The sequence below is a fragment of the Rhamphochromis sp. 'chilingali' genome (assembly GCF_963969265.1).
Source record: "Rhamphochromis sp. 'chilingali' genome assembly, chromosome: 10".
NCBI lineage: Eukaryota > Metazoa > Chordata > Actinopteri > Cichliformes > Cichlidae > Rhamphochromis > Rhamphochromis sp. 'chilingali'.
In genome coordinates, this window is record NC_137937.1 from 38,088,430 (window position 1) to 38,103,708 (window position 15,279).

The window sequence follows — 15,279 nt, forward strand, 5'->3', positions numbered from 1 at the left end:
GCCGCGCTCTAATTGGTCCAGGTGACCAGGACCTCGCAGGTGCTCTCAGCTGGCGCGCTGATTGGCTGTAGGAGGCATCCGTCAAAGGGGAGGGGCCAGCACCAGAGACGGAATCCTGATTTCTCCTCCGCCACAAAAATCCTGCAAAGGTTTTAATCTAATATGGAGTCCGCCTGAGAACGAGGACGCTGATTGGCCAGGAGCACCGGAAGTAAGCTCTGGATTAAATGTAGTTTATTCTCTGCGCTGATGAATATTAAAGAAAGCCCCAGTAAACCAAAAATAGCTGAGTATACATCACACAAATCACCCAGGAGGTCAAACAGGAGGAAATAATAATACAAAAAAAACTTTATTTATTTATTCAAGTTCAAATGTTTGGTCACATGATTGCAATCAGGAACCACTGACTTGGAAAACTGTGACTGGAGTGAAGCGAGAGCATGAGGGGTGAAAGCAAACATCCCTTCATCATTCTCCTCTCTGAGACAGAAACGTGAAAGGAAGCAGTTTAGTAGTTGTAGCTGCTCATGAAACAAAACTCCAGGAAGCTCTCGAGGAACTCGGTGTGACTTTGTGGCTCTGCAGAGCTGCTCTCAGCCTGATGATCCACAGGTCTGTGCAGGTACAGATAAACGCTCACCTGAGGCAGAATAAGCGTTGGCGTCCTGTTCCTGCCTCTGTGAGCCGGACTGACACAGAGAGAAACAGGCTGAAACACTCAGGTCATGGTCTGAACGCAGTTTTCCTCTTCTAACACACAGAAGGTCTTTCCAAACTTAAGGTTAGTATTTTAACATTCATGGGAAAAACAGAGTTTCACAAGCCTGTGAGCTGAGTCAGATCACTGTGGGTGTGGAATTAATCTGACTCTAACGATCAGTGGCTGTTCTGGGATGTCGGCTGTGCAGCATCTGAGGTTTATAAGCTGTGAACAAATATTTAGTGACCTGAGCTTCATGAAATCACTGAGGTTCCCTCAGAGACAGAACACCTGCACAAACATCTGTAATCAGATATTTGAAATCTATATTGGATGATACAATTAAGCTGTTTCCAGCTCAGTGTTTTCTGCTGCACTCTGGACTCTATCAGATGACTCCAGGACATGCAGATTTTTATCACACAGCAGTTGGTGTCACTCCATGCTGGCTATGAATCCCTGCGGCGGCACGTTTCTGTAATCGTGCTTCTCTGATGTTGTTTTGTGCGGATAAAAGCCGTTCATGCTGAAAGTCCATCCTACCATGGAGCGACCGGCCCTGCAGACTACAAGAATAACTTACTGCAGTAAGCAAACATAACAGCAAATTAAAAACCACAACAATCTGTATTTCTTCTCATTTGTTATTGACTATGTAAAAAAAATATTACATATTCATAATGTAAATAAACTCCTGAGGGTGTCCTGCTCCTGCCTGACCCACCTCAGCGGCTCCTCCACCCTGTCTCTAAGGAAGAGACGGACACGGGACACAAGAAGCTCATTTCTGTTGTTTGTATCCATGATTCCACAGTGGCTCTGCAGCTCCAGACCTTCTCCACCTGAGACCACGGCCTCGATTAAGAGCAGCTGATTATTTTCTGCCTTTGATGCATGTATACAGTCATCATGTGAGAGAGGATGAGTGGAGAGAGAATTTCATACGGATGCAGATTTCTAAAAGTTTCTGATCTGGTGTAAAAGAAAGTGAGTTTTGGTTTTGTGTTAGTTTGAGTCTGCAGCTCCGCTGGATGAGGCGGCTGTGAGTTTACAAGAACAAAGTCACGCTCGCTGTCATCTACGTCCTCTTCTGCTGCGCTTTCTTTCCCTTTGTAAATATAATGAAACTGTGCAGTGTGTTTTTTTAAAAGTTATCACAGATCGAACACTTGAAAATGTTTGACTGAACATCAAAAATTTGTCGAGTTATTTTGACTAATTTTGGTGGAAAAAAATCAAATCATAAGATCAACAAATGTATTTTGTGCACAGTTTAAGGAATAGTCGTCTAAGATATGTATATTTTCATTCACACACTCTAACATTATAAATGTATTCAGCATATGAAACAAACAGAAACCTGCTGAAGCAGAAATGCTAAAAGCTGCAGTTCCTCTAACGTCCACCAGGGGCTCCAGCACAGAGTCAGTCCCCGTAGACTCCCGTGTTTAAACTTTACAGTAGAAATAAACATGTTTACATCCTGATACAAAAAATGTTTTGGTCTCTGTACCTAATCTCCCCCATCATACATCATACAACTGTATGGGAGGTTTTTATTATTATTATTAACTCATTTGTTTAAATTACCTAGCTTAAAGTTGGGGGCGTGGCCTCTTTGACTGACAGGTAGGTCTGGACTTTGCTTCTTATGTTTGTGGCTTTTGGAGAATTTGAATCCAGTTTTATGACAAATGATACGATTTCTGTGCCGTTAGCTGCTGTTAACTGTTAAATGTGCCTCGAGGTGACTGTTGCTGTGATGTGCTGTCTAAATAAAACTGAACTGAAATGCTTTGCATTATAAAAAGTTGTTTAGTAAACAAAGTATTCACTGTTTTCTCTCTCAGCCACAGCATGACATTTTTACATGGAAAACAAGCTGATTGGTTTCTGTTGTTACCAAATCTAAAGATTTATTTGCTCGATTTATGATCACAGAATAAAATGTGCAAAACTGAAATCTTTGTACGTTTGTCTTTTTCAGATCATCTCAGTCAGAAACAGAAATCCAAACTTCACTAGGATTGTGTGACGTGATGGACTATAAAATCCCACTAACTCAGCTGCTGGGCTCGTTCAGGTTTATCATGCTGAGTCCTTTTCTGTTTGAATGTGCGCACATTCATAGACCATCACAGTGCAGTGAAGCAGTTTTAGAGCAGCTGATGCGGCTGAGTCAGATCACTGGTTCAAAAATCAATCAAACAAGCATGGATGTGCATCTTTCCTGCACTGAACAGAGTTGATTATCACACACAGTCATACAGCTTTCAGATGAATTTGTCCTTATCTGCAGCTTCCAGTTTCACAGCAGCACAATGAGTCAAACTGTGAAGGTGGATCTGTGACTGATGCACCGCAGCAGAATCACACTGAGTCAAAGTCAGGCCTTATCTGTGTTCACAGCCTCACATGCTCTCATTTTTTAACTAGACAAACTTTCTTTGTTCTGATATGACACGCTGTCAGTTTCCTGGTACGGAGGTGAAACGTCTCTGCAGCTGCATCACAGACGCTGAACTGTCAGCTGTTGTTAGTTGGTTGTAAATTCAGATCTCAGATGATTTTTCACAGAAAGGTGAAGTTTTTGTGGTTTCAGTGTTGTCTTCATGCCTCTCAGACATGTTTTAATGTTCAGCCTTCATCCTCTTCCTCTCAGTCCTCTGAATCAGTGACATGTCCATTAGAACGACACACAGTGCTGCACCTGTGCTCTCATGGTGCACACGGGTCAACATCTCCACTGAAGTCAGTTTATTTCTGTTTTTTGCCTCAGTTATTTTTTTACATTTGATTTCAATCTTGATTTTCTGTTTTCCTCGTGTCGTACTCATTTTCACAGTTCAGTAAAACTGCTGTTGTGTTGTGTTCATCATTTATTGTCTTTCACTGTGTGAGGAAGCACCCGCCTGTGCTCGTATCCCCTTTTAATGCAGTCAAAACAAAGGATGAACCTTCCTGCTTCACAGTTGCTGCACATTTGTATGTTTTAGCTGCGCAGACGTGTTCCTGCTTCTGTGACGCGCCCTGAACCTGCACAGACGTGTTTGTGCGTTCAACCGCAAAATACAACAATTAAAAGGCTTCATGTATTTATTTATGTACGTGAGAAACTCTGAGACTCTTCTTGTTTTACATTTCAGGATGTGATTTACAGGATTCCTGGGTGATACCTGAGAGTCTGTCCTCCCCCCGACCCACCCCATCTGTCACTCAGTCTGTCCTTGTATGGACTTCACTACAGCTGCATCCTCCAGCTGACACACCTACTGCAGAGAGGAGGGAGGACGTTTTACAACATGTAGAGTTTCATACTTTCACAGATTTATCTGATCGCTGCAGAAACTTGAATTTTACACATGCAGGACTCACAGCAGAGATTCAGAACCTGAGGTTCAAATATTGAAATATTTAGAGATGGAAGCAGATTTCAAAGCTTTATTGATCATTGAACACAGTTGTACACATCTGTTAACTCTGAGGTTTGCTGCTTCCTTATATGGACGTACCTGACAGCAGAGCAGCCCGACTCTGCTGTCAGGTACATCACTGTGCAGCAACACGGGACAGAGTTTAAGTTTCACTGAGAAAATCAATGTGAAGCTGACAGCCTGTGAAGCTGAGAGATCATCTGTAGTGAAAATCAAAAATACCTGTTTTTGTTGTTTCACACACAAACTGCCCAGAAATGTTCACACACATCATTCTGACTGTAGCTAGTTTGCAGATTCAGTCACACTTAAATGAACACATCTTTTTATCACCGTGGATGTTACACCATAACCAGATCATCCAATGTCAAGAGACTGCACGAGATTTGGGGAGACCTAAAAGGAAGTGAACCACGTTGCATTAAAATAAGGGGAAACGTTGAGTTCTTCCTCCCTGTTACTGTTCGGATCGTGTCGCCTGGCTGCAGAGCACCGACCTGTCTGCAAGGAGGCGACGCACCGGTCTGCCTTGGCACGCTGATTTAGATCTCCTGTTTGTCGCCCTGCAGTCAGGCAGAGCCGACATTGTCCACATTCTCCGGCTGGTTCGGGCCTGTTCAGGGAGACGGAGGCGTGTCGGCTCGTCTGTGAAACCAGGCAGGCTCCTCCCTCTCAAACTGATTAACATGGAACCACACAGAGACCAAAAAAGGCCTGAAAGCTGCAGCAGAAACTTCCTGGACTGGTCGGAAAACGCAGTCTCCCTGAGAGTCATGCGTGTTCTTCATGAAGCCAAACTGCTTTTCATGAAACTCGGCATGCAGAGACTTGAAGATCGTTCCACACAGTGTCTGTGTGTCTGTCAGAGATGCAGCTCCGTCCTGTGCATCGAAGAATTAGCCGTCAGGAAACGAAGACTTGCTGACTGGCACAGATTATTACTTCAGTGCTCTGATTGCAGTTAAGTCTTAAGTATTGACAAGAGTGCATCTATAAAGATTGTTAGTGAATAAGTACAGAAGATCGTTATATTCTCATTGTTTGATGTTTTTAATATTGGGAAATAGTACAATTGCACAGTTTTCTGCAGACTGAGAAGATATTTTTGCACCAGCCATCAAAACATATTCTCATGATTTATATTCAAATAAAGCAAATAGGAAATCAGAGACTTTGACTGTAAACCTATTGTTTGTTTATTTTCTGTTGCGCTTTTTGTTTTTTTATTGTTCTTCATTTTGTCATTGTTCCATTATGTTTTTGATTCTATTGTTAAGTGTCCTTGGGTGTCTTGAAAGGGTCTTTTAAATAACATTTATTGTCATTATTATTATTATTATTATTATTATTATTATCACAGTCATGAGAAAACTGCAAACACTGTGTGAAAATTAATTAAATGATTAATGAATATTTGTGAATAACAGTGGGAGTTCTGTGATGTTCTGTAGGATGGCTCATCAGCAGATGGAGCATTTCTTTTGGATTTCTCCATTAAATATTTTATATCTTCTTTTAGTCTTCCAGTGTACACAGTTTTTCTTCTTTTCTTCTTCTGCCTTCCCTCAGTTCGTTCTCTTTCTTTCATGAGGTTTCGTCTAACAGTTTGTACTTTTTGCGGTTCCTTCAGGTATTTGAGCTCCTTGTCATGTTTTTTCATCAGAGCTTCAAAGTGTTTCATATATTTTTCTTTGAATTAATTTAATTCTTCACCTCATTTTCTGCCTTTTTTAACATCCTCTTCATATTTCTTTCTCATTGCCTCCATTTTTTTCTTCTGCGTTTTCTCTTTCTTTTTTCTGCTCTTCCTTGCAGTTCCTTCTCATTTAATCTTTTAGTTTGCTTGTTTTCATATTTTTCCTCTTTCTTTTTCGTATTCTTCTTGAAGCTTTCAATGTTTTTCTTCCTCTTCCTGATGTCTCTTGTGACGGCCAGTGGGCTGGCCTTGTGTTTTGCTTTTTCTTTTACCTGTTTCTTGCAGGTAGGTGGAGCTGACCCAATTATTGATGCAGCACACCTGAGAGGCCAGTCCCAGTGTATATAAAGACACCTTGACTGAACCAGGGTGGCTGGCTTTTGGCTCCCTCTGGCATGTGTTATGTTTATTTGGAAGTTTCAGTTATGACTGTTATGTCCTTTAACTTGTGTTTAAGTTGCTCTACCTTATTTTCATTAAATATGTCTTACAGTCTTTAAAAGCCTGTGTGTGGTCTCCCATTTGTTTGTCACTTCCTATGAGCCGGGTTGTGACAAATGGGGGCTCGTTTGGGATCGTCCTGGTTTGGTAAGCTTTCTAACATTTGATTGAGAGCTGGTCTGTTTGCTGCTGCTTGTCTTGGCTAGGACTTGCCTTGTAGGCAATTGTTGAGTTGATTGCTGGTCGGTTTGGTTATTTATGGTGCTTTGATATTCTGTATTGTTTGGGAGGCCATTTGGGTTAGGCAGATTGAGTGGAGGCAGTCATGTTAATACTGTTGTTTGCTGTAGACTTAAGTTTACTGGAGCTAGTGTTGATGTGCTGTCTTGTGTCAACTTTGGAGCGTATGAGCTGTGTTGATTGTTGAATATGCAAAGTTACAATCAGTGCTTTCCCTGTTAGGTTGAAGGAGTGTTTCCCTCGAGAAACATTCACTGAAATTTCTGTTGCGGTGAACACGGTTAGAGCAGTTGTCTCGGGAGCACGTCCCCAGGATTGAGGGGGTCGCTGTTTGTGCAGTTGCCTTTCTCTTCCTGGCGGTTTTTAGTGCATAAGTACCCACCGTAAGTAACTGCATGAAGACTAGGCTTTAGTTAAGTAGATTTTGGTTAGGCAGTTAGTGGGGAAAGTGCTGTTTTCAATTGCATGTCGAGAATCAATACTTTGCTGTTATGGCTACTGTTGATGCTTTTGTCCAGTCTCCATCGGAGGAACTCTTGAATAGTTGTACTAAAGAACAACTCTGGAAACTTGCTGAACATTACGATGTCGACGTTGGAGATAAAGGAGTGTTGAAGGCTGCATTAGTAAAGAAAGGCGTGTTGTCACGTAAAATGCAGACCTTAGTGGCTGAGGTTGATCAGTCTGTGGTCTCAACTGCCGTTGCTTTGTCTTTTGAGCAGCAAAAGGAGATGTTACTCTTACAAATGGAGAGAGACAAGCTGAGCATTGAGAAAGACCGTGTAAGGCATTCTTTAGAAAAGGAAAAGTTGGAGTTAGAGCAGTATCGGTTAGACCTAATCAAAGCGGGCAAGTTATCAGGTGGTGTTGAGGCTAAAGAGTCTTCTCCACAAGGAGTTGAAACTTTTGATGTCGTGCGTAATTTGCGCTTGGTGCCGAAATTTGATGAAAGAGAGCCAGATGCCTTTTTCTCCCTTTTTGAACGCATTGCCGAATTGAGAGGATGGCCAGAAGCTGACTGTGTGATTATGTTACAGTCTGTGTTGACTGGAAAGGCTCAGGAAGCTTATTCAGCACTCAGTGCAGTTGATTGTCAGAGTTTTGCTACTGTTAAAGATGCAGTTCTGAAGGCATATGAGTTGGTACCAGAAGCTTACCGTCAACGTTTCAGATCATGGAGGAAGTCTGATAAGCAGTCGCATATAGAGTTTGCGAGGGATTTAACTAAACACTTCAACAGATGGTGTTCGGCACTGGGAGTGACAACTTTTCAGGATTTATGTGAGTTGATGGTATTGAAGCAGTTTAAAGAGTGTGTTCCTCCTGTGGTTGCCACTTATATTGCCGAACGGGAAGTGACAACCGTTTCTGACGCTGCTAAATTGGCAGATGAATATATCTTGGCACATAAGGGGCAGGTTGGTAGAAACTGTTTTTCAGTTGGTGCTCCCGCTAGAGCTTTTGGTCAAACTAAGTTTATGTCATCGGACCCTGCGAAGGCCATTGGTGGTGTGAAGCCCAGTAAGTTTGGTCAAGCATGCAGCTACTGCCATGGCGATGGACACTGGAAAGCAGAATGTCCCTTGTTGAAAAGTAAGTTGGGCGTACAGGCAAACAGGTTAAGCCTGCGGCTCTTACCATTCCTGCTCGGGAAATTTCAGTAGTCTCTCGGGAGACGCCAGTTTCGACTAAGTCTGACTCGGAGAGCTATTCGGGGTTTGAGGATTTTGTGTCAGATGGGTTTGTATCACTCCCGGGTGATGATCATAAAGTTCCTGTAAAGATTTTGCGTGACACAGGCGCGAAGGATTCTTTTATCTTAGCCTCCGTGTTGCCATTTTCACAGGTTACTGATACTGGTGAGTGTGTGCTTGTTCAAGGCATGGGTTTAACCACTATCTGTGCCCCATTGCATAAAGTCAGGCTGTCATGCAGTTTTGTGGATGATGATATCTGCCTTGGTGTTCGTCCTGCTTTGCCACTTGAGGGCGTACATGTGATTTTGGGGAATGATTTGGCTGGAAATAGAGTCTGGGCTGACAATTCTTTACCTGTTAAATCTAGAGTTCTGAATGAGTCCCATGAGTGTGAACAGGGTTTTTCTGACTTTGCAGCTTGTGCTGTTACGAGGGCTGCAGCTAAAAGGGATGCAGAGCCTGTAACTCAAGAGTGTCAGGTTGAACCAGATTTGATTGTTCCTGAACATTTGTCAGTTTCCCAGCAAGAGTTAATTCAGGCACAGCGTGCTGATGCTTCACTGACTGAGCTGTTTCACAAAGTGCAACCTAGTGATGACACTAGAAGTGCGGCCTCTGGTTATTTTCTGCAAAAGGATGTACTAGTCCGTAGGTGGATTCCGCAAGGGTTGGACTGTGTTGGGAGTCCAGTTGTCCAGATTGTGGTTCCAACTAAATACCGTGACGAGGTGTTGAAGTGTTCTCATGACAAATCTGGGCATTTGGGAGTGACGAAGACTTATAATTACATCTTGCGCTACTTCTTTTGGCCACGTCTTAAGCGTGATGTTTCAGCTTACATTAAGACCTGCCATACTTGCCAAATTGTAGGTAAGCCAAATCAGTCTATTAAACCTGTTCCACTTTGTCCCATCCCTGCTGTGAGTAACCCATTTGAACATTTGATCATTGACTGTGTGGGCCCTCTTCCTCGATCAAAATCTGGTTCGGAGTATCTGTTAACTGTAATGTGCCAGGTTACGCGTTATCCTGCTGCATATCCGTTGCGTACCATCACAGCTAAGTCTGTGGTGAAGGCTTTGACACAGTTTATTTCTATATTTGGCATACCGAAGATTATTCAGAGTGACCAGGGATCAAACTTTTCGTCACATCTGTTTGCACAAGTTCTTAAGCTGTTGAATATTGTACATAATAAAGCCTCTCCTTATCATCCACAGAGCCAAGGTGCTTTAGAGCGCTTCCATCAAACACTGAAGTCCTTGTTACGTGCCTATTGCACCGAAATGAGGAGTGACTGGGAGGAAGGTTTACCGTGGCTTCTGTTGGCAGCGCGTGAAGTGTGCCAGGAGAGTACTGGGTTTAGCCCAAATGACTTGGTCTTTGGCCACAAAGTTCGGGGACCGTTGACAGCGCTGTGCGATAAGTGGTTGTCAGGTGAACCACCAGTGAACTTGATAGATTATGTTAATGGTTTTCGGCACAGACTGTATGTGGCAGATCAGTTGGCCAAACAGAACCTTGAGAAGGCTCAGGTCAAGATGAAGTATTTTTATGACCGGCAGTCTGAAGAGCAGCAGTTTAGTACAGGTGACCAGGTTTTGGCTTTACTGCCGATTGCAGGGTCACCGTTCCAGGCACGGTTTGCTGGGCCTTACACCGTGGTACAAAAACTGTCTGAACAGAATTATCTGATTGCTACCCCGGATCGCCGGAAAAGAAATCAACTTTGCCATATTAATTTGTTGAAACCCTATCATGTTCGTCCCTTATCCGTCGGTCTGTCGGGCTCTTTCGTTTCTCCTTCCACATCGAGTCCAGGGTTGTCGGGTTGTACAGTGGCGAAGTCAGTTTGTGGGGGGGGGAGGATGTGGCAGCACCTGATGATCCTTTATTGCTTGGCCGTCTGAAGAATTCAGAAACTCTTCAGAACTTGGATGTGCTGTTGGGCCATTTGCCTGCTGACAAATGTGCAGAACTGTCTGCATTAATTACAAGGTATCCAACCTTGTTTAGAGACACACCTTCTAAAACAACTTTGATAGAGCATGATATTGATGTGGGTGATGCAAAACCAATCCGACAGAGGTTCTACAGGGTCTCTGAGGAAAAGAGGAAAATAATTGATAAGGAAGTTCATTACATGTTGGACAACAACATTGCAGTGCCGTCGTCATCAAGCTGGGCTTCCCCTTGTTTGTTGGTCATAAAAGCTTTACTGTGCTCTTAGTACCTCGTCTGGATCAGCCCTTCAAGCTGTATGTGGACGCAAGCCACATTGGTGCAGGTGCTGTTCTAGTCCAAGCTGACAAGCAAGGTACGGAACATCCAGTTAGTTTCTATTCCAAGAAGTTCAACTCCCATCAGCTGAATTATTCGGTCATTGAGAAGGAAGCTTTGGCATTAGTCTTGGCCTTGCAGCATTTTAGGGTATATTTAGATTCTGCTCGGCCAACTGAGGTATTTTCTGACCATAACCCTCTCACTTTCTTGAACACCTTGCAGAACCCAAATCAAAGGCTCATGCGGTGGGCTCTCTTTCTGCAGCCTTACAATTTGGATATCAGCACATTAAGGGCAAAGATAATGTCTTGGCAGATGCTTTGTCCCGTGCCCCTTGTAACCAGCAGCTTCACTCTTCATATGCTTTGAAGTATGTCCTCTCCAGTATCGTTTTCCTTCCTCTTAAATTGCTCCTAGGTACCAAGGTTGCTGAGGTTGGAGTTGAGCTGAAGATGATTTTTGAGCATACAAAAGGTGTTGAAAGTGAGGTTGCGTGTGTGTGTGTGTATATATGTTATGAATTTAATATATGTTAGTTCTTCTAGTTGCAAATTCATAATGTAAATGTGTTTGCCAATTCAGGGTGAGACCCTGTTCTATGGGGGGAAGTGTGACGGCCAGTGGGCTGGCCTTGTGTTTTGCTTTTTCTTTTACCTGTTTCTTGCAGGTAGGTGGAGCTGACCCAATTATTGATGCAGCACACCTGAGAGGCCAGTCCCAGTGTATATAAAGACACCTTGACTGAACCAGGGTGGCTGGCTTTTGGCTCCCTCTGGCACGTGTTATGTTTATTTGGAAGTTTCAGTTATGACTGTTATGTCCTTTAACTTGTGTTTAAGTTGCTCTACCTTATTTTCATTAAATATGTCTTACAGTCTTTAAAAGCCTGTGTGTGGTCTCCCATTTGTTTGTCACTTCCTATGAGCCGGGTTGTGACACTCTCTTCATCTTCCTATTGTTGTTTGTCTTTTTTTCTTCTCCAAGACTACTTCTTCTTCATTCATCTCTTTCCTGCTCTGCTTCTTTTCTCTTGATTCTGACTTGATTTTTTTCTCCAGAGCTCCTCATTCTTGTTCCCACTGCTGTCGCTGACGTTCTTCCTGCTCTCTCGTTTTCCTGTCTTTTTCTTCTCTAATTTTGCAACCCAGTTTCATAAGCATACCTACCAGGGATTGCACTTGTAGAACAAACTTCTCAAAGGCCACAGTGTCACATCGCTGAATGTCAAGCAAATCCATAACACTGGTAATCCTGTTCTGGTGTGGCTGACTGAATTTCTCATTTAGTACCTCTAAGGTGTTAAAATATTGAGTAGCTTATTTAGGGTACGACTCAGCAACAAGTCTAGCCTCGTCCACTTTGAAATGGTCAACCAAGATCTAGTATTTGAACAGTTGAGCTGTGTCTGGAGGTAGTAGTTTGGTCAAGCCCATCTTTAGCTTTAGCTAACTCAATAGTATCCAATGAGTAAAGTAGGGCATGCTTGGCCTTTGACCTCTATAGGCTGCCTCTGCAACTGTAATAGGGTTATAGTAGGGTTCTGACACTGGTGATGACTCTTTCCACCTAGTCCCTCATAGTGGTAAAGTGTCAGTATAGGGGATACTGCAACTGCTCTTGCTCTTGACGAAGGCGGTCGCACTTTTCTCCTCCTCCTCCTCTCCCTTAGCTTCCCTGCTTAGCCTCTTGTGTCCTTGTCTAGTCTCGTGTTTTTTGTATTACTTTTCCCTGGAACATTCTCTCACAGTCTGTTCTCTAAAACCTAAAAGAGGAATTATGGATTGGATCAACTGGTCCCTAAATGCAATTGACACCCCTTCTCACCCCTTGGGTGAGCCCGAGTGCTGAAGATATCTACCTATTGGGAACCATGGTAACAGGGTTCTGATCGGAGCTGGCTTGGCCCTGACTTATCGAAGAATTAAGAAAGCGGAACCGGCTGTTCAAACCCCCACAAGGCTGCCCGCTGGGATTCAAACGATGGAAGAGGCGTGAGTTTCTCAAAATGGGCTCATTGAGTCGGCATGGATAAGATCTTGGAGAGGCTACGACTGCTGTGAATACTCAGAATAAGATCTCTGACTGCAGACTGGATGACATCTCGGGGAGGCACACTGCCGTGAGTTCTCAGAATCGTCTCCTCGAGCACAAGAAATGACAACATCACAGAACGCAAGTATGGCGAAGCTCGCAGCTCTCCAACGGGAGATTGAGAGACCAGTGTTGGACTGTAGAACAGCTTTGAAATTCATATGAGCTGTTCGCACTAAAGTAAAAAGCACCATCACTTCATGCGGATACCCCTTTGGCGCCAGTTGAGAGCTCAAGGCTGGAGCTGAACAACAACACCCTGATAACGACTGTGTTTAGTCTGTTTCTTCCCGTTCCATGCAAGGCCACCTGGGTTGGCTGGAAGACTGTTTAGTTAGCCTGGCAGGGCGAAGGACACTGTCTCAGCTGAACTCTGGACACACATACACTTACACTGATAAGCACACACTCATCCCCCCTCCCTTTCGAAACGCCTTCGATGCTTGTTCCCTTCCGATGCTGACGGTGGATCAAGGAGACCAGCGCACGCAGATGTGCTGTCTAATTCGGCGGTCTCTCACCTTTACCCGCCCCTGTTACTTGTCATGTGTTTCTTTCGTGTATTAAGAGTTTTTTCATGTGCAGAGGTGTTTTTTTCCTGTTCTCAGACTGATCTCCCTGTTGGAGCTCAGTCTGGGGGGAGTTATTTTTTTCTCCTTATCTTTCCTCATGTGGTGCTTTTTCCATTGTTATACCTCTCTGTCCTGTCTTCCCCATGTGATGTTGTTGTGTAATGTATGTGTGGTCGGAGGGTAAGATGGTGCCGACATTGCGTGTAATAGGTCGGCAGCCTTATGAAATTTCCCCTTGTGGGACTAATAAAGGTATATCAAATCAAATCAACTCTGTTCAGCTGGTTCTACCTTTTGAGGATTAAACTGCAACTGCTGTCTGTCATTAACATGCTCCAAACTGGTCTGAGGATGCTGCACTATTAAATCTCCACCATATTGTGGAGCTGAATTCTTTGCTGTTGAGATCAGTGGGGTTTGGTGACCAGTGGCTCGGTCCTTTATGACCTGAAGGTCAGCCATCATCTTCTCTAACATGCTCAGGACGGGCTTGGTGACCATAGAGTTGTTAGTTTCTTGTTAAATTCCTGTCCATGGAGAAGGATCAGGCCAATTGTCATCACTGTCCTGTTTCCCCTCAGCAGGAGAAGGCGGTGGTGCATACATACTTTGGTCTGCATGATGAATCAGAGGTAAACATCCTTATCCAGCTTGAAGGACCAAGTTTTGTAGGTGAGGTTTAAGAACTGTGGTTTACACTGCGGTGGCTGGTTGACGCTTGCCCCTGAGTGTTGGTCAGGACACACAAATAGAGACTTGCTGTCCCTCAGTGGTCATTTATTGCAGGACTGTAAGCAGATAGGTGTAGGTGTATGTGGTCCTATAAATCAACCAAAGAACATTACAATGGTGTCAGTTCACTGATTAAGGAATTGGGAACTGACAAAGTGTATGGTGAATCATGCTGTCATGCAACAATAGTAACTTATGCCTAAACTATGAACTAATTGCCAATGAGGCTATGGACAAAGTCAAACAAGCTAACAGTGGTAGCTAATTAACATGTTGTTGTGCATAAGTCAGTAATAACAGCTCATTCGGAGTGATACCTATATATTAGTACACATGAAACATCAGTAACCACTTGAGAGTCAGAGAATGCACAACGCCATGGACTGCATTGCTTTGCTTGGTAGCCACAATCCAACTACCCGACCCATGCTGGCGGTGAGGCATGTTATTTTGCTTCCTAGTCCAGTTGCTGGCGTATCACAGGGCATCTTTTAAAGTCCCAAATGCAACAAAAATACTAAATATTTCCAAGCCTTTCTAACATGCTGGCTGCTGAAAGTACATGAAACATCATCTCTCTGGTGCGGAGTCTGAGTTGGTGTGTGAGGTTGAGACATCAAAAAAAGAAAAGAAAAAAAAAAGGAAAAAGGAGGATGGATATAAATATATGTAATATTTTTAGTTGTAAAAGTACAAATTACTTATTGCTTATATAACCTCTTAACACACAATGACCCACCCCCAGCTCACTAGCAGGAAGGTTAGCAACATAACATTAACAGCAAGATGGAAATACCTGCAAGCAAATATGTCTGAATAGACTTATTCAGTAAGCATTATTGTTTGCCACTTAAAAATTTAAATAAGCAGTAGGAATGCCTTCTCTGATACGCCAGTGCTGAATAACCAGAGTTAAAATAATGAGAAATGCTCCTAAACTTAAGTGTCTCTTTAAATAAAGTCTGCTGTGTGTTAGGTGGGTGCAAATTAATACTTGCTGCATTTTTCATATAATGAAAAGGCTCTTTACAAGTAAGCACTGCTCAATGCCTGCAGAAACTAGCACACAGAAATTGCATGTGTCCCAGAATAAGTTAGGAGTGCACACGGAAACAGAGTAATGGTACAACAAATATAGAAAAAACTAACAATCACTGACAAATGATGAGAAAAGCAGTTCAGCTGCTCTTTAAAGCAAGTGGTTGCTCGCAAATGGAATTTAACTGTAACTGTAACTTGTAACAAAGACGCAGTTCCAAACAGGCACATTACCAGACAAAGGTTTAGGTTTGGAAAGAACCAGCAGACTGGGAGCTGTGATGCCAAGTCAAAAAAGGCTAATATTCAATCATTTGTATGCTGTAAGGAAACAGGGTGAAAAACTCTGTGT